Raw genomic sequence first — 21,373 nt, forward strand, 5'->3', positions numbered from 1 at the left:
CTTTATTTTTTTAAGAGCATACAAGTGGTAATTCATTCCATTCAATTCAAACCACAAACATACACAGGTATTTGAGAAAAGTTTTGATGTGTATTTGTTAAGATACTGGACAAATAAATGTTATGTATGGAGGCATAAAAGCATTTTTTTTAATCAAATGTCATTTCTAAATTTCTGAGTGTGGTGTGTAAGTCACCAAATCAAACTTTAGATGATTTGTTATTATGGTATTGTTACCTAAAATATAGCACACTTTTAAATTGTCTCAGCTATTCCTAGCAACTGCCAGAATTGAAAACACTTTTTGAAAAGTGGGACACACCAGAGACGTTTCTGACTTAGTAAAATAAATATTAAACCAGAAAAATATTAATTTTATTTGAAAAATATTTCAGTTCTGTTGAATTAACATCTGAAATCCTTCTCAAAGAGTTCACATCTACCCAACTGTGCAGAGAAAGAAGAGTCACACTTTACCAAGATTAGATATTTTTCTGTGTTAGCTCCAACCCTAATCAAACTTAACCACCTGTGATTTTCTAGTGATCATGAAGACCTTGATTAGCTTGATCAGGTGTGTTTTGTCGTGGAATTTTGGCCGCATCAAATAATACTCACTAAGAGTGAAAGTCAAGGATCACACAGACACACTGTCGACAGAATTTTCTTTGTCTGAATTTAATATATTCTGCAGAATAGGCTCTCACTCCCTGGTGCTAGAAGTCTAAACCCAAGAGCCCCGATCACAAGGTTGAACACACATTTATAGTAAGATGCTGAAACACGTACAATCATCCGTTTCTACGTCATTTAGAAGATAGCCTTCAGTTGTCAGTGATTAAGAACATAAACCGTTAAACATAATCATAAAACATACAGTTTGTTTCTCAGCAAACTCTACCGTTTACTGGGTTTCTAACTTAATGATTCATTCGTTAAGCCCCCTTATCTTATCATATAGCACAGTACATGTTGGTACATGATGTTTAAATCCTTGGACATTGTACTTGCTGTAAAGACAGAAAGAGCATAATTATGTGCGTTAGCAGAAAAACATGATCTCCATATGAATCACAATTTGTGAGCTTATGATTGTTATTAAAAAATGAAAAATAGGATGAAAAATAAAACATAATAATATGAAAAATAAAAGCATAATAAAAATCTTCCACTACAGTTTGATCAGGGTTGGAGCTATGCAGTGCTCTGGCCCTCCAGGGTAAGATTTGAATAGCCCTGGCCTAGAGCATCTTAAAATCTCACTTATAAACTGTGTATGAAATATAAAATTTTACATACACAGATAATCTGGTATTGTTTGATATAATTTTAAATGTTAATGAACCCCATTTTGATTTTTCTTAGTAAACCCCATTATGTATTTTATCTTATTTGATAAATCTGTAGTCAGATCTCCTACACTGTTTGTGTATTGTCATTTTTGCCAGGTATGCAATGCTTTCTTTTGATTACAAATTTTTATGGATTTATGTTTTATATATGAATTGAACCGTGAATTGGCATTTGAATTATGATCTACCTACCTGGCTAATAAATAGTTAATGTTTGACTTTATTCCGTGTTGGTCCTTAAATTGTTGACACTACAATTAATAACGGTGTAGGGGAGAGTGGGGTGGGTTGTGCCAGTTTTTACTCAAAGTGACTTTAAAGTGAGGCCATGACAGTAATGCCTGCAACTTAAGGATGTACATATATTTCAGGATGTTGTGCATCCCTGAGAACAATAACTTTGGATCTGAAATAAATTGTTTCAGAAATATAGCTTTTGGGAAAAAAGTGGTCTTGTGGCACAACTTGCAGGTGTGGGGTAACAGAATATTTTAATGTTATGAACAGAGATGGGCATAAATACCTGGAAATGTATTTCAAATACAAAATACTGTGTGGAAAAATGTATTTAAATACAAATACAGTATTTTGTATTTTAAAAATACACAAAATACATGTGAAATTGGTGATTCAGTGCAAGTATCCCTATTATGCTGAAATCTATCTGGGTCCATTTCTGAATGCCAAAAAGCATTTAGATGTGTGCAACTGCTTAGAAACTTTCGTTTTATTTTACATACCTCATTGTTTGAGTTATCTTTGTTATGACAACTTGACATAAACCAATAGAACACAACTTGTTATAAATCATAAACAATAATTCTCAAACTTAAGAAACTACCTAACTTTGTGGGTTAACATTACATTAAACTGTGATTTAAATGTCATTAAGTGTTACTACTATGTCAAATATTATTAATACTCTGTCAAATAAACATTATGAACTGAAGAATATTCATGATGCTGTTATAAAACTTTACAGAGTATTAACACTTAATGACATTTTAATGACATATTCAATTTGTATCACTGGTAAAAAGTGGTCAGTTATGTTGTCTTGGTAATGTCAAGTTGTCATAACAAAGACATCTCATACAATGTCATCTTTGCAATAAAAATGACATAATTGAACAAATGACACTTAATGACAGTAGTCATAAACGTTCATAAAATCTCTTTCATATTCATGACACGTCTCATGTCAGCCTTATGAACACCCATTCAAGTAAAGTGATGTTTTATAAAAACATCATAAAAACTTTTTCATGTGTCGTCAAAATGACCCACAACCTAATCAGTTTATAGGTGAAGAAATCCACGTATTTACAAATTTCTCACGAGACGAGTGTTTGACAAATTATTTGGCAAACTACTTCCTCTCATCGCTGCTTTTTGATGGTTTTGAGAACAATTACTCACGAGTCGCCCTCTGTCATTTACAGAATTATACAACGGAGAGCATGTCAAGCATAAAAGTCTTGTAGGTTTACTGAGGAGCCCTGCAGGTTCACGCCGTAGAGTAGAGCCATGCAAATTGCAAAAGTGTAAACAAGGCTTCAACTGCACAAAGCTAAAAAGAAATCAGCAACTGAGTGCTGGTTCCACCACTTGCCGCGTCATGTGTGAAAGGGCCTTTATAGTAAAACACCACCGTTTTTCAATATTTTACTATGTTCTTACCTCAACTTAGATGAATGAATACATACCTATCTTTTATCAATATGTGGACTTCATCTTTGCACAGCGTGTCATGAATGTGTTAGCATTTAGCCTAGTCCCATTTATTCCTTTAGGATCTAAACAGGGAAGAATTTAGAAGCCACCAAACACTTCCATGTTTTCCCTATTTAAAGACTGTTACATGAGTAGTTACACGAGTAAGTATGGTGGCACAAAATAAAACGTTTTAAGTGGATAAAAATGAGAACTATATTGTATGGCAGAAGAGCACTTAGTTTGCAGCACTTCGACCTCTGGCGCAGTAACATCATCAGTCCTGTGAAGATGTTACTGTGCGCTGAGGTCGAAATGCTGCAAACTAAGTGCTCTTCCTCCATGCATTGGAAAAAGATAGTTATAGTATGTATTAATTTGTCTAAGTTGAGGTAAGAGCATAGTAAAATATTGAAAAATGGTGGTTTTCCTTTAAGTCAAAAGTGTAGGCCTGTGTGTCAGCGTTTCACACTCTCTCAGTCGTGCATTAAACTGCCTGCCAATGTGCAAGTGTGAATAAAAATTTTCTTTCGCAACAGTTATAATAACACAAATCACATCACACCCAATCGCCCTTCCTTTTTTCTCACTCCAACATTTTAATTATTGCCCACTAAAAGCTGCACAGATATAGCTATTTGCTTACCTGAACTCTGGTGTCTGGTCTGAACTAGTTGATGCATGAAAACAGCACCCTGACTGGCTGACTGGCTCAAAGTATTTTGAGTATTTTAAAAATACAAAAATACTCATCTTAAATGTATTTAAATACAAATTACATTTCATTTTTTTCAAAGGCTTTAAAATACAAAATACAAAATACTATTTTGTATTTCAAATACGTATTTTAAATACATGTATTTGAAATACTGCCCATCCCTGGTTATGAACTGTAATGCTATATTAAAGCAAGACAAATTCAATACACAATTACTCATTTAAGGTTTATTTAGATATTGTCACTCTATTAAACTGTTAGAATAAGTCATATTTTGTAGTTTTTGGAAAAGCACAACTTAAATACACAATATATGATATTTCCAGTGGTGTCAAAAGTATTCATATTCATTACTCAAGGAGAAGTATAGATACTAGGGTTTAAAAAGACTTTTGTAGAAGTTGAAGTATCAACTCAAGCTTTTTACTCAAGTAAAAGTGAAAAAGTACTGGTTTCAAAACTACTTAAAGTATAAAAGTAAAAGTAATGTAAGGAAAAAATGTCATTACAGAAAAAAGCCTAGGCCGCACCACAGGGGCCTTTTGTGCACTACACTATCTCCTCTAAAACATGTTTCTAAAGGCCATAATAACAATAGTGTTATATTAAAAATGTTAATGTTAAAAAATTTGGGATGCACTAGGGCCAGGGGTAGGCAACATCAGTCCTGGAGTGTCGATGTCCTGCAGATTTTAGCTCCAACCCTTATAAAACCTTGGCTACCTGTAGTTTCAGGTGACTTTATAGACCTTTATTAGTTTGTTCAGGTCTGCTTGATTAGACCTGGAGCTAAACACTGCAGGACATCGGCACTCCATGTTGCCTACCCCTGCACTAGACTATCTGTTTCAACCACATACGGTATATGCCCATTAAAAATGAACGCATTTTAATACAATGCAAACAAATGCATTAAAGCAGTGGTTCTCAAACTGGGGACCGCGAGATGGTGCCAGGGGGCCCCAGTTTTATAATATTTTATGAAATACATTACTTTATTATAAATTCTGTGTAATTAAACCTCAGAAAAATAAGGCTACTAAACAAAAGCAATACATTGTATAATTTAATATGTTTTGTTTAATTCAAATTGTAAGTTTTAGAATGTTTATGTCATACATTTTCGTTTTAATGGACTTTAATAGAGCCCAACATTTAATACTTAACTCAACACTTAACGTTTTTTTTCAACGGAGTTTCAAAGGACTATAAACAATCCCAAATGAGGCATAAGGGTCTTATCTAGCAAAACGATTGTCATTTTTGACAATAAAAATAACAAATATACACTTTTAAACCACTAAAGTCCATTAAAATGAGAAAAATCCTGCAATGTTTTCCTCAAAAAACATAATTTCTTCTGGACTGAACAAAGAAAGACATCAACATTTTGGATGACATGGTGGTGAGTAAATTATCTGAATTTTTCTTTTAAGAAAATGGAATATTCCTTTAACATGTGTTCCATAGAGAGGAAGATATGATGACTAGTTGCCTATAAATATTGTAATGGTGTAAAAAGTCAAACTTCAGAGCAGGGCCGCTGCTGGCAAAACTTTTACAGTGGTGCCCTCTTTAGTTAAAAAACGTCTCGGTTACGTATGTAACCCTCGTTCCCTGAAGGAATGGAACGGAGACGTCACGTCGTGACCGACGAATTGGGAACTCGCTTAGAGAGACCAATCTGCTTCGTACTACTAAAACGCCAATGAACTTGGCATTGAGATATTCGCATAATGCTGGCGCCGCCCCGCCAAGTGCGTATATAAGCAGCAGGTGCAAATATGGAAATTAGCTTCATTTCGCTGAGAAAGCCGGAAAGTGTGACCGGCCGATAAACAGCAGGGAGCCCTGTGGCGACGGGACGTGACGTCTCCGTTCCCTACCTTCAGGGAACGAGGGTTACATACGTAACCGAGATGTTCCCTTTCAGTCGGTCACTACGACGTCACGTCGTGACCGACGAATTGGGAATTCCTACCAAAACGCCACTGAGGGCTGACCTTTTCCAGTGTCTGCGCAAAGCCCTCCGGTTCCACTTAAGGAGAAGGAGAATTAGGTTTTAAGGCAGAAGGCCGGGCACTAGATGTTCCTTTAACCCCACAGTAGTGCCAGCGACTGGGAAGCACCCTATCTGAGCGGTATAGGAACGCTGCGGAAGCCACCGCCCCGTTAAGGGCTAATGGTGGGCGAAAGTCAACCGTAGTTGAGGTAAAAGACAGCCGTGGCTGTGTAAGCAAAGCAGTGCTCTGCTGAGGGAAACGTGGGCTAGTAGGATTAACCCCACGGAAAAATACTCACAAAGGAACCATTGGGGGTTCGCATTGTGGATGCCTGAGCCAAACACATAGGTTCGCGAGGATGCAGCTAGTGAAAGGCTGGCAGCGGATGCTCCGCAACATCAGGCTGCCAAGGCAGCGGAGGAAGACAAATCAAACCATTACGCATTTTTGTCCTGAAGGCCTTCCATACTGACAGTTATTGTGTAGCGTCAGTCGGAGGCTGCAAGCCGACCTGCGAGCCTGTTCTCTGTGCTTCCCCTAACGAGGAAAGAACACGAGAGGAGACAGGCTCGACAGGAACACTGTAAAATCTAATGAACGTATAAGGTGTCGCCCAACCAGCAGCTCTGCAGATGTCTGTTAGCGAGGAACCACGAGCGAGTGCCCAAGATGAGGCAACATTTCTAGTAGAGTGAGCTCTCAAATTAAATAGACACGGAATGCCCTGCAGATTATAAGCAAGGGTGATAGTATCAACTATCCAAAGAGACATCCTCTGCTTAGTAACAGCTTTCCCTCTCTGCTGACCACAGAACAAACAAAGAGCTGATCTGAGGTCCTGAGGCTTTGTGTGCGATCCACGTAGAGGCGTAGAGCTCGTACGGGACATAATAAAGCCATGGTTGGGTCTGCCTCCTCCGCAAACCTGATCTCTGAAGGAAGTGGTGGGAACTTTGGGCACGTAGCCTGGTCTGGGTCTCAGTGAGACAGCAGGACCAAACTGAAGGCACGAATCGTCAACAGAGAATGCATGTAAATCCCCTACTCTCTTCACGGAGGCAAATGCTAGCAGGGTCAGAGTTTTCATTCAAAAACTTCAGACTCGCAGACTGCAAAGGCTCGAACGGGGGACCTGTAGGGCTTCAGCACCATGGACAGGTCTCAGGAGGAATAGAGGGAGGGCGCGAGGGGTTTAGCCTGCGAGCGCCTCTTAAAATCTAATAACCAAATCATGCTGGCCACTGATCTGCTGTTGATAAGTGAGTGATGAGCAGAAATAGCGGCGATATCAACTTTAATGGTGGAGGGACAGCCTACGCTCCAAACGGTGTTGAAGATATGAAAGCACAATGTTAATGAGGCATTCTCGGGGGTCCTCGCGTTGCGAAGAACACCAGGTGAAGAAAAGGTTCCATTTAAGCGCATAAGCCCGTCTTGTGGACGGTGCTCGAGCCGCGTCGATGGTGTTAGATACCGCTTGCGATAAATCACCTAAACCTTGCGCACGCTCAACGACCAAACATGGAGATTCCACCGGTCGGGGCGCGGGTGCCTAATGTGCCCCCTCCTTGAGAAAGAAAGTCCTTCCTCAGGGGAATCCGCCAGGGAGGGCTGTCGAGAGGAGCATTAACTCTGGAAACCAATTCCTGATCGTCCAGTAAGGCGCGCCCAGTAAAAGTCTCTACTCATCCTGCCTGACCTACACAGCATCTGTGCGATAAAGCTCACTGGAGGGAATGCGTATTTGCGCATCCCCGCGGCCAGCTGTGTGCCAACGCATCCATGCCCTCGGTTAGTGAATAAAACAGGCGACAGTGGGTATCGTCCGGCGACGCAAACAGATATATCTGCGCACGACCGAACTTCTTCCAAATTAGCTGAACCGTCTGGGGGTGGAGTCGCCATTCGCCGGGGCGCGCAGCTCGGGAAGCGCATCTGCTGCTGTATTGAGCGTACCCGGGATGTAAATGGCACGAAGGGACCTCAGATGCTTCTGACTCCAAAGGAGGAGATATCGAGCGAGATGCGACAGGTGACGAGAGCGCAAAAACCGCCTTAACGGTAAATAACGCAACAGTCGCAATGTTGTCGGTGTCGGCTAATACATCCTTCCCTCGCATCTCCATAGCGGAGCGTACAAGTCCCAGATATACAGCGCACCGCTCGCGGCAGTTGGGGTGCTAGGCACACCCCTGAGACTGCAAGCTCGTCATACGTGGCTGCTCATCCCGTGCTGGGGGCATCGCATGTGCTACAGAATGCCAGGAGACCCGACTCAGGGGCATATCTTGCTATCAGAAATGCTGGGTCTGACCACGGGGTAAAATAGAAATGACACGCAGGTGTAATGGTTACACGGTGTATGCCGTTGCGCCACGCTCTCCTCGAGACTCGATCGTAAAACCAACGCTGAAGCGGTCTCATATGAAGCAGCTCGAGCGGTGTCACAGCCGCAGCTGCTGCCATATGTCCAGGAGCTTCTGAAATGGTTTCAGAGGGACCGCGTTCTTCCCTCGAACTAAACCGAGGCAAGTCAGAATTGACTGGGTGTGCGCTCTTAAAACACGCCAATAAATCTTCTTCTTTCCTAGCGTTTGTCCCGTCTTGGCGCGGGGTCCGCTTTCCGGCATATTCTCTTCCACTTGCTCCAATCCAAGGCATCTTCCGGGGCGGCGTTGACTTCCTTGATGTCCTCCTTTATTCGATCCAGCCATCTTTTCTTCGGCCGTCCTCGTGGTCGACATCCTTCTGGGCTCAGGCGCATGGCAGTCCTCGCGACAGAGTCTTCATCGCTGCGCACAACATGCCCGTACCACCGGAGTCGCGCCTCTCTCATCTTCTCGGTGATTGGTGCCACCCCCATCACTTTCCTGACATCTTTGTTCATAACCTGGTCCAGTAGAGTCAGTCCAAGCGACCACCGAAGCATGCGCATTTCCATGGCGCGGAGGGCTTGGTGATGTTTGGTCGATGCTGGCCAGCATTCAGCTCCGTAGAGCGCGACGGGTCGCACGACGGTCTTGTATATCTTCGCCTTGAGGTGGTTTGGCATCCGTTGGTCGCATAGGATTCCGGTGACTTGCCGCCTCTTCATCCATGCGGCATTCACTCGTGCGTGCGCGTCTGGCAGGGAGTCCCCATCCAACGAGAGGGTGGACCCAAGGTATTTTAAGTGGTCGACTTTCTGTAGGTCCTGTCCGTTGACGTTGATGGTGCCATCAGACTGTGGGCCACACTCCATGTACTCAGTCTTCTTGAGGTTGAGACGGAGGCCTTTCTCGTTCAGGTGGTCGTTCCATCGCTGCACTTGGTCGCTGAGGGCTTCGCGTTCCTCGTTGGAGAGAAAGACGTCATCGGCGTACAGAAGTGTCCACGGATGGTCCATTTGGATATCAGCCGTCACCGTGTCCATGCAGAGGATGAACAGGAGGGGCGAAAGGGCCGATCCCTGGTGCACTCCGACGCTTACTTCGAAGGTGGGCGAAATGCCAGCTGGGCATCGGACAACGCTGGTAGTATCCTGATACAGCAGTTGCGTCCATCGGACGTATTTTTCTGGGACGTTGTGCACGCGGAGTGTTCGCCAGATTAGGTCGTGGGGGACACGGTCAAAGGCTTTTTCTAGGTCTAGGAAAGCCAGGTGGATCTTCTTGTTTTTCTCCCTGTGTTTCTCCAGGAGGAGTCGGGCGGCGTGTATGGCATCGGTCGTCCCTCGGCCTTTAACAAAGCCGCACTGGTTTGGCGTGATCCTGACGATGTTTCGAAGCCTCTGGTCAAGAACTCTCTCGAATATCTTCATCGTGTGGCACAGAAGGCGTATCGGGCGATAATTGGTGCATTCGGTCACGTCTCCTTTCCCTTTCCATATTGGCACCGTGATGCTGGTCGTCCAGTCCCCCGGGGCACCTTCCCCTCCTTGGTGATCTGGTTGAAGAGGGTAGTGAGGGTTTCCGCTCCTCTTTGTCCCATCATCTTCCACACTTCCGCGGGAATGTCGTCGGGTCCCGTTGCCTTTCCATTTTTCATTTTGTTGATGCTACCATGACTTCGGGCACGCTAATCAGTGGCACGGGTCCGAGCACTGGTTCCGGGCTGGGGATAGGCGGGTGCGGGAATTCCACATTGGAAATTTGTGCGAAGTAGTCCCGCCATCGTTGAAGGATGGCTGGCGTGTCGCGTAGAAGGTGGTGGTCAGCGCTTCTGACGTGTAGCACGTGTCCAACGGCTTGGGATGCTCGGTGTCGGGACTTGGCGAGGCGGTATATACCATTCGCTTCTCCTGGCGTGTCGAGCTGTTCGTATAGGTCGTCGTAGTGCCTTGCTTTCGCTGTTGCCACAGCCCTTTTCGCCATTGACTTGAGGTTTCGGTATTGTTGGCGGTCGGTGTCCAGGCGTGTTCTGACCCAGGTCTTGTAGGCCAGCTTCTTTGCCTTGATCGCCGTTTGGACTTCCTCCGTCCACCACCACGTCGCCTTGTCAATAAGTCTTCTTCCCATCTTCGTCTTTCCTAGCGTGTTTGTGGCGGCCTCATGTATTTGAGTAGTAATCTGGTTCCAGTGCAGCTCCAATGTCTGGTTTTCTGCTGGGTGGTCCAGGCTGGTATTGAGGAAATTGAGCTCCGCCGTCAGTTGCGCTCTGTGGTCCTTCCATTTCCACCATTTGATCCGCTCGGGGCCCGTCTTGTGTACTCGGGGTTGTCGCAGGTGGAGCCGGAGGACCAAGGTGAGTAGCCGGTGTTGGGGGCCGATGTTGTCTGATGGGATCACCTTGGCATCCAGGACAAGTTTCAGGTCCCGGCGCCGCAGCATCCAATAATCGATCTGGGTAGAGGTCCCGCCGCTGACATAGGTAATCAGGTGCGTTTGTCTCTTCTTGAAGTAGGTGTTAGCGATGGCTAGGTCGTGGGCCATTGCACAGTTGAGGGTCCGGCGTCCGTCATCGTTTCGGTCTCCGAAACCTTGGCCACCATGGCACTGCTCGTATCCATCCCTCGTCGCTTCTACGTGGCCATTCAGGTCGCCATCAGGAGGTGTTCTTCGGGATCCACCAGTCTGAGGTGGGCGTCAAGTTCTTCCCAGAATTCGTCCTTTTCCTCATCCCGGCATCCTGTCTGCGGGGCGTAGCAGGTGACGACGCGTATGGTGGTCGGGCCAGCTATGATTTTGATTGACATAAGCCGATCGGAGATGTTGCTAACTTCGGTGACGCGCTTCAGTGGTATCATCCTGAAGGATCTCATTTGAAAAGCCGGTGCGTAAATCAAATCGGTTGTAATCCGCCGCGTATTTTGGGTACTATAAGATAAAGGCTGGAAAAACCCTATCATCATCTCGGTAAGAGGGACCGGCTCGAACATCCTTCGCCAACAGGATATCGACTTTTGCACGCAGTACATGTGCATCGGACGCTTTCACTGTAGTGAAACGAATGCCCGATAATTTGGGGGTATGCCGGTAAATTGTATTTCGTAACCGAGGCGTATCGTGCGTTAAACCCAACGAGACGGGCTGGTGAGCTGAAGCCAAGCACCCAGGGACCATACGAGGGGAATTAACGGCACTACCGAAGTACCCGCGGTGGGCAGCCGAGCGGGACAGGTGTGACTGCCGGTGCGTCTGCTGTGACAGCATAAACATCCACAGTATGTGTGTGTGTGACACTGACCTGAGCCCGCTGAGGGTGATGGTCGTCTGGTCTCCTCTTCGGAGAGCGCAGACTCCGGTGAGGGTGATGGTCGTCCGGTCTCCTCAGCGGAGAGCGCAGACTCCGAAAAACACCCGCTGGCGAAAGAGGAGGAGGAGGGTGAGCTGGTGTGTGCCCGCTCACGGCTCTCTCGATCCTCAGGAGACCTGTAGAGGGAAGAGGAATGCACTCTTAGTGTGGTTATGTGGGTACCGGCCGGACAGCTGGAGGAACAAAATGAAACCAAAGATTTTCCACCCGGCACTCTTCCCGAAGAGTGATCCTCTCCAACTCCGGGTCGCCCGACTTGGGGCCGCTTGAACCTCCGTTTGCCACGGGTAGCGGGCGGGGCGAGCTGCTGACGACCGGTTCCCCTGTGCTGCCGAGATGGGGTCCGAGGAGGAGGAACGGGGGTGGCCGCCGCAGGACGCCCTCGGCGAGAGGCAGACTGAGGAGCCGGCGTTGGTGGACCAGGGCAGCTCTCCTCCGCCGGGGCACGACCTAAGAGATCGCCTCAGTCTGCGTCGTGGAAACTCCCGGACTCGCCGAAGAGGCCGGTCTGTGAGACAGGAGCATTCAGGAAGTAATTCTTGTCTGCGTCCGTCGCGTCAGCCAGACACAGCCAAAGGTGGCGTTCTTGGACCACTGTGGTGGACATCGCATGATCGAGGGTCGTGGCCTCCCTCGCGCCGATCTCAAGACGTGCACAGCCCCGTGGCGTGCAAGGGACGGCATGCAACAGCGAGGGAGGTGAGGGGTGAAGCCTGAACGGCCGTAGACGGGCGATAATTCCATAGAGTCAGCCCTTCGTGCCCAAAGAAAAGGCACAGGAGGTGAGGACCGAGAGGCCCGAGCAGCTCCGGATGTACCAATCATGCAGGCGGGACGGTTCGGGCGGAGGGGGGTTAACCCCTCCAACTCTAACGTTTCCGCCGCTCGAGCGGGCACGGCCGCTATCTCCGGGACGACTCCGCCTCAGAGGGAAAAGTGGGCACCCCTCTGATGCTGCAGAAGTGACGGGACCAGACGGAGGTCCAATGGATTCGGCAGAAATCGTAGAACACGACTCTGCAGTCTTCACCGGAGCCTCAACAGGCTGAGGATGAGAAGGCCGGTAGGTGGAGGACGCATCCTCCATCCTACTCAGCATAGTGATGCGAGGAGCGTCCTGCGAGCGCTTGACAGCCGAACCATGGTGGCGTCAGCACTGCAAAGGCGCGGATATCATTCCCGTAGAAACGACAGTCGTCTCCGCAATCTAAGAGAACAAAAATTCTCCACGAACGCAGCCTCGGAGTGCTCGATGCCCAAGCACGAAGACAGCGCTTGTGACCGTCACTGGAGCCCTTATACTTCTCGCATCCAAGATCGCACGGACGAAAAACTATCCTGAAAAGGACGCTGATCTCCGAATATACGAGAGAGTGGCTGTCTTTAAAAAGACACAGAGTTGTCACGTATCACTCTTTTAGGGAAATCACTCTTTAGGTGCTCAGCTGATGATGCGCACAGGGAGAGGCAATGCACACACTAAACTTAAAACAAAAAAGATGCAGAGCAGTGGAATACTGCGAGCGTCCGCTGTGTTAGTACTGCTTGTCAATCAACTTCAGCAACCATTCCCAGAAGAGCAAGTAGCTTCTCAGTAGCAGATAATGCCGGCTTTCGAAGCGAAAAAGCTAATTTCCATATTTGCACCTGCTGCTTATATACGCACCTGGCGGGGCGGCGCCAGCATTATGCAAATATCTTAATGCCAAGTTCATTGGCGTTTTAGTAGTAAGAAGCAGATTGGTCTCTCTAAGCGAGTTCCCAATTCGTCGGTCACGACGTGACGTCGTAGTGACCGACTGAAAGGGAACAACAAAATCACACACAACTATAGTATGTGTGAGAATAGAAATATGCTATTGTTATCATTTATAATTGTATTTTCACAGCAACACAAACTACAATTATACAAATATGCTATTATATATTATAGCCTATATTCCTGTATCTGTACTTGTGTAGCTAATGGACTTTAGTATACTTTACTTTAGTCAGTATAAATCCAAGCAATTTTGGAGAATTACTAAATGTCTTTCTTGTAATTAAAATTCAGGTTTAAGGAAACAGCTGATGTCTATTAACCAAAGCAAAAGTTGGTATGTATGGTTATGTGTTTGATTGATTTAACACTCAAGCGTTCAGCTTGTAGGTTTTGTTAATGCGAATAAAATTTAGGGCAGTTATTAGTATATACAAAACGTCTCGATTACTATCGTAACCTCGGTTCCCTGAGAGACGGGAACGAGACATTGCGTCCGCTGACGCTATGGGAAACTCCTCCCTCTTCCGGTTTCTGAAGCTTTTATTGAACAACGCCAGTGTTCTGGCCAATGCCGCCCATGACAGCCTTATAAGGGCAGGACTTCCGCTACTATATAGCCTGTTTAGGGGGCAAAATACTCAGATTCTTTCGATTGAACGAACAGTAGAGCTGATATGAGCAGTGGCTTGCTGCTTTCTGCAAGGTCGGATGCAGAACCCGAGAGAGAAAGAGAGACACTTCCTTAAGAACGAACAACTTAGTAACAGCTCGCCATGCGCACGCAGGGAGTCAGATACCTGTGTTTGTAGTGAGATATTGCCCGAACACTGCACGGATGTGTAAGGCACAATAGTAATCCTCTGTTGGTACAGCAACAAAACTCCTAAAAGTTTACATCCACATCGGCTCACCGCCTTCAGCCAGGGAGCTAAGAGCGGAATGAGTGAGGAGAGAGATAGCCTCTCTATTCAATGCCAATATACATAAATAGCCAGGCGTGTAGGCTGCTATTAGTAATGTGTATATATACAAATATACGTATGAGTATATACATTTATATGTATATATACTCATACGTATATTTGTATATGTACAATAATGAGCTGATTGGTAGCTCGCTGCCCGTCAGCGGCCATTGCACACAACATCTGAAAGCATTAAGCATAGCCAACACATATTCCCGTCGTCACTCGAAACAGATGGGGGGCGTGAATGTGTGTGTGGTGTGTGATGCGGTACCATCACTGATCATACGAAGAGCAATAAATGTAGCATGAATATCAGGCACAAGTATAACTCTCTGAATACGTAACGTTTCTTCTCGTATCATTTTTGCGGCAGCTTAGACACATTAATGGTGTATTGCTGCCCCCCTCAGTACGTCCGAAGAATAGCAGGTCCGTGTGTACGTATGACGCTACACAAAATAGCTCGCGTAGTGACGTGGCCAAAATGCGCGCGCAGCCATGCCCACGGCGGGGGATCACGTGGTACAGCCTGAGGCGAGCATATGTTATGTTAGGCCAGCCTCTGTGCTAGTGGCTGAAACGTGAAAAATCAGCCAGATCGCACTGTATCACACAAAGAAGCCAAGGAAATACTCTTATGTTACATTCATACAAGCGTGACAGACGGCCATGTCGCAGGTGAAGGTCTTATGAAAGGAGCCGTCTGCACGCTGTGCTCGCACGCGACCGGTCCCGAAGGGGGTCTGTGCATGCTAGCACCGGCCGAAGTGTGTTAAATTACAAAGCAGACACCAGGGTGGGGGTCTAATCATGTAAGGGGAGCGGCCGAAGCGCGCTATAAGTACAGGGTATTGCAACGGTAAATGTATTGTGCACACTGTGGCATTTTCAGCACTGCGTAGGTGGGGAAAGGAAGCCTTGTGTCTTTCCCGCGACCATAACCTCGGATACCCCGGGGGTATGAGGCTAATAGGGCGGGCGTAACGTTACCGTGGAAGGCACGCGACGTTCTCCTCAGTTTGACAGCATTGCCACCAACGGCGCTCTGGTGGCGGTGGTTTGCTGCCGAGAACGCAGTTATTCGATATATCTCGGGGTCAATAAGATACACGGTCTTTCACTCGAGGAGCGAAGCTCAAAATCCTTGTAAAATTCTGCCAGAACGCGTGTAAGGGACGCAATCCTTGCGTCCCTCACAAGTGCGACGATCTACGGCGAGACGCTTCAGTCACGGTGAAGAGAAAGAATCTGAGTATTTTGCCGCCTAAACAGGCTATATAGTAGCGGAAGTCCCGCCCCTATAAGGCTGTCATGGGCGGCATTGGCCAGAACACTTGCGTTGTTCAATAAAAGCTTCAGAAACCGGAAGAGGGAGGAGTTTCCCATAGCGTCAGCGGACGCAATGTCGAGTGACCGCTCTCGAAAGGGAACAACAATGTCTTTAGCATAGATATATTTGCCATGCTTCAAAACGCAACGCAGCACAATGTCATTTAAGTTGAACAACTGAAGTTACATGATATAAATTGGTATTGTTACACTATTTAAATCACACAGATGAGTTGGTGTCAGCAGCCAGCTATATATTTACACAGGCTTGTGAATGTGAACTGACCTGAAAGTGATGCGCAAGTTTTATTTCGTACTTATCCATTTGAAGACAGAATGCCGCGGTCTGTTACTGTACAAACGGATGGCGGATGATATCAAAGCATCGCGAGAGCAAACTGCTCCGCATGCTTTCTAATCGCTCTCGTGGTTCTTTTATGTTTCTCTGTGCAGTAGCATCGAACAAACTTTTGATCATCTGCAGTCAGCTGGGGTGGCGGGGATTGCGTACAAACCAGTAGGGAGTCGGAATGGTGTATGTTTATACTTCTCATCCAACCACAATCGCATTCATCTGGATGATGCAATTTATCAAGATAGTTTTTTTAACGATGACAAGCCGGAATGTAAAAAAAGAAAACAAGCCGAAATAATAGAAGTAACGAGGCGATTTTTAAAATGTAAGGAGTAGAAAGTACAGATAATTGCGTGAAAATGTAAGGAGTAGAAGTAAAAAGTCGTCTGAAAAATAATTACTCCAGTAAAGTATAGATACCCAAAATATCTACTTAAGTAAGGTAACGTTACTTGACACCTCTGGATATTTCTGAATAATTTCAGGCAAAGTGGCTTTGGCAATAGATGCCTGTTGACATACACAGAACGTTGTCTGTCAATTATGTAATTATATAAGAATAAAGTGAATAGACTAATTTCTAAACATCCTATTGTGACTTGGCCACTTAAAAACTTAATAAAACTTCTCTTTAATAACAAAGTGCAAACTCAAAACTGAAATCAATGTGAGCTAAATGAAACAAATGGCAGGTAGGCCTAAGTCAAACATTGATGAGGCATGTCCATCTCCTCACTTCTCCAGATTATCCCCTGTGAGTATGTAGGTCTAGGTCAGGGATGGGCAACTGGCGGCCCGAGGGCCACACACGGCCCGGGGTAAATTTTAAATTTTATGGCTGGCTGGACCATATTATAATTAATCAAATACTTTTAAAATGATGATTTTTGTATTCGGACGTAAAACCTCCCAACCAGGAGTGGGCGCTAGGCAGAGGTGGGTAGAGTACCCAAAATCTGTACTCAAGTAAAAGTACAAGTACTTATACAAAAATGTACTCCAGTAAAAGTAAAAGTATCAAATCGAATTATTTACTTGAGTAAGAGTAAAAAAGTATTAGATGAAAAAACTACTCAAGTAGTTAGTTACTCGTTACTTCCGATCTGATAAAGAAGTAGCGAAAAGCACTGAATTTCAGACTACTTGGAGGGTTTTCACAAACCTCTCCTTAAAAGTCTCATTGTTCTGCTTATATACAAGTAAAGCAGCCTATCCCAGTCCTGCAATGGGACATTAACATCACATAATGTGTAATTTGAGAAAAAATCTCAAACACACACAGATGTTTTTCTGACGGTTAACTCTGTATTTTATTTAATGTTCACAACACAAACTTGTCAGCATCTGCCTTTAAACATGCAAACAGTAAACAAAAAAGAACGTGTGTGTCCATTTGTTATCATGTTTTTATATGAATAGGTTATTTTCATTGCCATTAAAGTGCAATTACTGAACATAAACAGCAGCTTAATAAAAATTATCATTTTAGAATTTCATATGGAACTTATCTGTTTGTGCAAATCAACTCTACATTTATTATAATATATAATACATGATTCTTTAAAATCAAACTTTATTCCTTTATTTTTATTCATTCATTCTTTAGGAAGGATTTAAATAAAACACAATCTCGTTTTTATTTGAATGTATTTTCTACACACTAGTGAGGTATCCAGATTTGTGTATAAAAGCAAGACGTCCTTGCATTACGCTGTTCAGTTTGTTTTAGTTGTGGGGAAATGATATGGAAATGTGCAGATGTGAACGTGCTGTTTGTATGGTTTAACTTACACTAGGTTTTCTCATCGCTTGCACAAGAGTGCATATGGCAAAAGAACTCGGACAGTGTGTGAAATGACCATTAATAGTGTTCAAATAGACAATACTGTGACACTTACTTCAGGTTGGATCTTGAATTCTTGTACGCTGATATGTCAGCTCGTTTAACAAAGCATGCATCGCATTATGAAACGATTCTTTTTGACCTCTTGGAGTGAAAACATAGACCGAACTTGAAGCCACGCATAATCTCCCTCCGATATCTCGCACAACGCACACGCGCCCTCAACTTATGGAACGCGAACAGGGACAAATGTATTAACAAGAAACGCGTGAAATTTGGACGCTTCAACATGTACAGTTTGTCCGCATCAATAGGGTTACTTTGTTCGGGTCTTTGCGTCAAACCGGACACCAGCCAATGCCATTGCCATATTCAAGGATATATTTTAGGGCTGGGCGATATGACCCAAAAAATTATCGAGAAAATGTTTTCCATATCAGTCGATATCGATAATTATCATGATAAATAACAAATCTTTACTCCTGTCAAATTTAAAGGCAGATTTTTGCTCCTGAATGAAAATTGTAAAAACCAGACAGTTAATAATGGTATTAAACTACTTTTTATTCAGAACATGACAAATACAAATACTAAAATCTTGTTTTAATGCATCTGTATTAAATGTAAATCTATTTGTTATGAAATCAACACATTTCTGACACAAAAGCAGCAAACTACTGTCCCTTTAAGACCCAAGACAGACTGCTTTAAGTTTCAATATACTGAGTAACAGCTGTTTATGTTCACTTAAACAAGAAAGAAAACTTAGTTCAGTGATCACGCGTGTGTTATACATATACGAGCTATACACGCTGATAAATGGATGTCAAGACTGTCACGTTGCTGTGGGAGCGCACATACCCAAACACTATATTCACTGCAGTGGTGGATCTCCTGCTTTTCCTCAGTTTCCTGAATTTGTGAATGTCCTGTAAATATACTTTTAAAGCTGGGCGGACGCTGAATGAAAGTAAAGTATACTGCACGCACCTGTGTCTGCTGTGTTTGACGAACCCTGTTTGCGCGTCCAACATTACACACAAGAAAATGTTTCCGCGCATTTGGATTCCATGATTCCGTCCGCGTTATCCGCATCGCGAAAATCATAGGTCTCTACTAATAAATGAATAACTTGCCTCATCTTCCACTCCTTCAAGTCTGACTGTCACTGTGATTGTAAACCAAGAGCGCGTGCCGCATCCGGAAGTGCTCGCGCAACATTACGCACAGTGCTTAAACATTATCGATCACTTATCGAACTGTCCTTATCGTTTTATCGAAAAAGTTTATATCGGTAAAATTATCGTTATCGAATTATCGCCCAGCCCTAATATATTTGCATTTGTGATGTGATGGTAACATCAGACGTCGAATTTGTTCGTGAGGGATGACACGACATTAGGTAAGCAAATACCTATGCAAACGTCAGACGTAATATTTGTACGCGAATGACATCGTGATAATGCGTTGGCATGTACGAACGCGTAAGTATAACGTATTGCTTCGTTGTTTATGATGTCAGATTTTGTCATGGTTTGTCCTGCATCCCAGCATGCCCTCGTGTAAGTTAGTGGAAAGTCAGTTGTAAAGTAAGTTAACGTTGTTCTCTAAAATGGCGCTTAGGAATTTGTTGCAAATTGCAAAAGGACCTTTTCGGACTGCATGCGATTGGCCTCATCTTATCAAACAAATTATGTTTTGAATGTTGTGATAACAAGGTATGTCCAAAAACATTACATTTATAAGATGGCTGCCTTCCAATAACGTGAAATCGAGGGCTGGTGTCATGAGTTTAGCTCAAACCAGGGGCGTAGGCAGAAATTGTATTTTGGGCGGGCCGGAGCAAAAGTGAGTGGGCCTATAGTTTATCAGAATAAAATTACTTAAATAATAAATAAACCTTAGAGTGGAAAAAAACAATAGACAAACTGCAAAAACAGTGACATCTTTACTTTTCAATTTTTGGCGAAGTCAATAATAAAACACTGTCTAAACATGTTCAACCAACAGAGCTCAATAAAGGCTGGACAAACCAGGCTTATTCAGGCTAGTCAGCAGTGCAAAAACAGTTCACCTGAAATAAAGTAGGCTAAAAATAAATTGAAATGACGAAAACTCTCAGCAGAGCACGGTTTGAAATAAATAACAACACACTGCCTAAGTTATGTTAAATCAACCATATACAGTGCAATCAGCCTGTTGGAAATTAAGCTTTTGTGCCAAAAATAGCAACTCATTTAAATTAAACAATGTAAGTTTAACCTATAAGGCTGGCATACATCTATTCACAACACACCACTTAGTTAAATCACTTCACCAGCAAAAATAAGGAAATTAGTTAAACAGCATGCCTACCTTTGTTGTTTTAATTCTACAAAACAAGACGCAAACGCCTGGGTTTGATGTTGAAAACAGAAATGATCTCATTATAGTCCAAAGAGTCACAGAGTTCTTTTTCAAAAAACAAAAGGTTGTTGAGGCGGGACGGGTAGTAACTCATGGATGCAAATTGGGTTGTGAAGGTGGTTCATCAATTGCAGTTAGATCGGCGGGTAACCTGTGTCAGACTGACCGGGAGAGAGCACTGGAACTGCCGCCAGGGAGCAAGCGGCAGCCGGCGCCACCAGCGTCTGAAGAACTGGGCTGGTAATACTCGGTAGATGGAGGCAGTGGCGTATCTTCTTCATCAAATCTTGCTTTTTTAAATAACACATTAAAGAAACTTTAGCCATTATTGTGGCAATGTTAATGTTAGCTAAAAAAGCAGTTAGCAAAGTTAGCTGGCAGACTGCCAGAGCCCGCCGGGACTGTCAGAACTCCTAGCAACCAAGCAACCAATTACATTTCGGAAGCTTCCTACAACTTGCTTCAACAATTCCATTTTATTTAGAAAGCAAATTAAACACACACCAGTCAATAATAAATCCGGTTTATGTTAATATATTTTATTAAATACATTTGAATAATAAAAATAAACTAAAAATGTATTTTGGTTAAACTTGCCTGGGCGGGCCAGGGAGTTATGTGGGCGGGCCAGTGCCGCCCTGGCCCATTACTGGCTACGCCCCTGGCTCAAACCCTAATCAAACACACCTGAAGTAGCTAATTAAGGTCTTGCTATGCATACTAGAAACTTCCAGCAGGTGTAGGCTTCGAGCTAAACTCTGCAGGACACCGGTTCCAAGACTGAGTTTGGGCACCCCTTCCCAGTGTTTTGATTATGAAAAAGTTACGTTAAATGTAAGTAAATTGTGGACAAGCAGGTCACGTGACAAATCTGTATTACTGCTTTATTTACAGTATTTTGCAGGCAGAATCTGAACACTGTTCTTTAAAAGTATTCTGTTATTGGACTCCTGATACAAATTTTGTTACCCATTACAGAATGCAGACAATGGCAAAAGCGTGGTATGGTCCAGAGGACGATTGCTGGATCCTGAAATAGCAAATGGCATCCTGGATCATGTGTCTGAATTTCTGGATGCTTTGGAAACATTGCCCCAACAGGACGGTACGCTTCAAATAGCCAGATTGACTCTTCCATTAATCATGTTAATCAATCAAATGTGTTTTCAAAAATTTCTTTTTTGTTTACCC

General features: G+C 44.1%; 1 protein-coding gene and 1 long non-coding RNA gene across 7 annotated transcripts in view; one reads left to right on the forward strand and one right to left on the reverse strand.

The window, feature by feature from the left end:
* Nucleotides 1–21,373, reverse strand: part of trpc1 (transient receptor potential cation channel, subfamily C, member 1) — a 204,226-nt gene that overhangs the window by 121,161 nt on the left and 61,692 nt on the right. Inside the window, exon 1 of one of the 5 annotated variants that reach the window (XM_073813193.1) lies at nucleotides 18,767–18,901. The exons of 2 other annotated variants lie outside the window; for them this stretch is intronic. The gene's annotated coding sequence lies outside the window, so the exon portion shown is untranslated. Of the gene's footprint in view, nucleotides 1–17,831; nucleotides 18,000–18,766; nucleotides 18,902–21,373 lie in introns of those variants that run through there. 2 more of the 5 variants (XM_065294675.2, XM_065294678.2) reach the window with 2 other exon arrangements.
* The window catches only part of LOC135785310 (uncharacterized), a 73,363-nt gene continuing 71,032 nt past the window's right edge, over nucleotides 19,043–21,373 (forward strand). The window contains exons 1-2 of one of the 2 annotated variants that reach the window (XR_012335764.1): nucleotides 19,043–19,178; nucleotides 21,161–21,287. This is a non-coding gene — a long non-coding RNA (uncharacterized lncRNA). Of the gene's footprint in view, nucleotides 19,261–21,160; nucleotides 21,288–21,373 lie in introns of both variants that reach the window. The other variant, XR_012335765.1, reaches the window with a different exon arrangement.

This window comes from Paramisgurnus dabryanus, chromosome 22, assembly GCF_030506205.2.
Source record: "Paramisgurnus dabryanus chromosome 22, PD_genome_1.1, whole genome shotgun sequence".
Taxonomy (NCBI): Eukaryota; Metazoa; Chordata; class Actinopteri; order Cypriniformes; family Cobitidae; genus Paramisgurnus; species Paramisgurnus dabryanus.